Raw genomic sequence first — 2,314 nt, forward strand, 5'->3', positions numbered from 1 at the left:
GAGGCGGCGGGCGGGTGGTCGGTCTCTGGGGATGGAGGGCTGCCAGTAAGAGGCGGGATCCACCCGGACGGGGCAGCGAACCCATCTTTGGCCACAGGCTGGCCAGGCTGGCGTGGAGGGCTTTAAACTAGGAACGATGGGGGAGGTGAAGAGCGGGAAGAGAAGGACTGCGATTATGTGTGCTGTAAGCAAAAGGTGCGGGGCGGCATGGGCAGGAAAGAACTTGGAAACAACGAAACAGGGCAGAAAGGGCCCCACCTGCAGGGGATACAGGTCTGTGCTGAGAGGACGGCACATGGGGGAAGCTCTCATGCCCTTGATGGGGAATCAGCCCCTCTGACATGCCTGCGCAGCAACACCCGCAGCACGGGGAGCAAGCAGGGGGCACTGGAGGGCTCCCTGCAGTTGCAGGGCTACTCAGCAATCACAGAGAAGTGGTGGGATAGCTGACATGACTGGAGTGCTGTGATGGAGGGGTACAGGCTCTTAGTAAGGACTATCTGGGATGGTGAGGAGTGAGGCACCTCGAATACTGTGTTCAGTTTTAGGCCCCTCACTACAGGAAAGACGTTGCGTTGCTGGAACATGTCCAGAGGAGAGCAACAAAGATGGTGAGGGGTCTGGAGCACAAGTCTTATGAGGAGCGGCTGAGGGAACTGGGGTTGTTTAATCTGGAGAAAAGGAGGCTGAGGGGAGACCTTATCGCCCTCTATAACTGCCTGAAAGGAGGTTGTAGTAAGGTGGGTGTCTGTCTCTTTTGCCAAGTAACAAGCGATGGGACGACAGGAAATGGCCTCAGGTTGCACCAGGGGAAGTTTAGATGGGACACTGGAAAAAATTTCTTCACAGAAAGGGTTGTCAAGCATTGGAACGGGCTATCCAGGGAAGTGGTTGAGTCCCCATACCTGGAGGTATTCAAAAGACGGGTAGACAAGGTGCTTAAGGACATGGTTTAGTGGTGGACTTGGCAGCGTTAGGTTAACGGTTGGACTTGATAATCTTAAAGGTCTTTTCCAACCTAAATGATTCTATGAGTCTATGTTGAACAAGGCTGGACCCAGTATGGATCCCTGGGGTACACCTTTATAGTCACTGGCTTCCAAATAGACCTTGTACCACTGATCACCACCCTCTGGGTCCAGACATTCAAACAGGTTTCAATTCATCTCACTGTCTGCTCATCCAGTCCATACACCAACAGATTCTCTGTCCGATGGGGGACAACCCTGGAGCAAAGATGGGTACAGAAGCGCTGCTTGTTTTTCAAGGATCCCTTTTTCTATGCTCAAGATCCATCCATCCTCATGAGTATTCAAGCAAAGGTGGCAGGAGACCTGCATGGATGAGCATGGAGCTCCTCACTAAATTTAAACATAAAAAGGAAGTAAACAGAAGGTGGAATCAGGGACGGTCCCTCCCTAGGAGGAATATGACCCAAGAGGAATAAAGAGATACTGTCTGAGCATGCAGGGGTGAGGTTAGGAAAGCCCATCTGAGGTTGAATCTGGCAAGGAACATGAGAGGTGACAAGAAGGGCTTCTACAAGTGTATTAACAGAAAAGGGAAGACAAGGGGAAATGTGGGGCCACTGGGGACCTGGTGACAAAGGAAACCAAAAGGTCAAGGTGCCCAATGCTTTCTTCACCTCAGTCTTTGCTGGTGAGTTTGGACTACATGAATCTCAGGTCACTGAGATGTGGGAAAGTCTGGCACAAGGAAGACTTGTCCTTGGTGAAAGAGGATCAGGCTAGGGAACATTTAAACTAACTGGATGTATACAAGTCCACGTGCCCTGATGGGATGCACCTATGGGTGCAGAGGGAGCTGGTGCTGGCTCATGTCATTGCAAGGTTGCTCTCCATTTTATTTGAAAGATCATGGCAATGTGGGCAGATTCCTGACTACTGGAAGAGAGCAGATGACACTCCCAACCTTCAAGAAAGGGAAGAAGAGGGATGTAGGAAACTAAAGGCATCATCTCGATTCCTGGAAACTCGTGGAGCAACTAATCCTACGAACCATTTCCAGAAGGATGAAGGACAAGAAGGTGATTGGGAGTATTAAGCATATATTTATAATGGGGAAATCATGCCTGACCAACCTGATAGCTTTCTATGACAAAATGTCTAGCTTAGAGGGCAAGGGGAGAGCAGTGGATGTTGTTTATCTTGACTTTTTAGGGTTCTCACTGTGCTGCCATTCAGAGGTTCTGCAACGGGTTGGAGAAATGAGGCAATGAAATGAACCAAAGGGAAATGCCAAGCCATTTTGAGAAATAACTGCAGGCACCAGTACACGCTGGGGACCAACCAGC

At 50.2% G+C, this 2,314-nt stretch overlaps 1 long non-coding RNA gene across 1 annotated transcript in view; it reads left to right on the forward strand.

The window, feature by feature from the left end:
- The window catches only part of LOC118451818, a 16,514-nt gene extending 15,130 nt beyond the window's left edge, over positions 1-1,384 (forward strand). Inside the window, exon 3 of the long non-coding RNA XR_004841378.1 lies at positions 1,318-1,384. This is a non-coding gene — a long non-coding RNA (uncharacterized LOC118451818). The remainder of the gene's footprint in view (positions 1-1,317) is intronic.
- The last annotated feature ends 930 nt before the right edge of the window (positions 1,385-2,314 follow it).

The sequence above is a fragment of the Egretta garzetta genome, unplaced genomic scaffold (genome assembly GCF_000687185.1).
Source record: "Egretta garzetta isolate BGI_Z169 unplaced genomic scaffold, ASM68718v1 scaffold62, whole genome shotgun sequence".
In the NCBI taxonomy this organism is placed as follows: domain Eukaryota; kingdom Metazoa; phylum Chordata; class Aves; order Pelecaniformes; family Ardeidae; genus Egretta; species Egretta garzetta.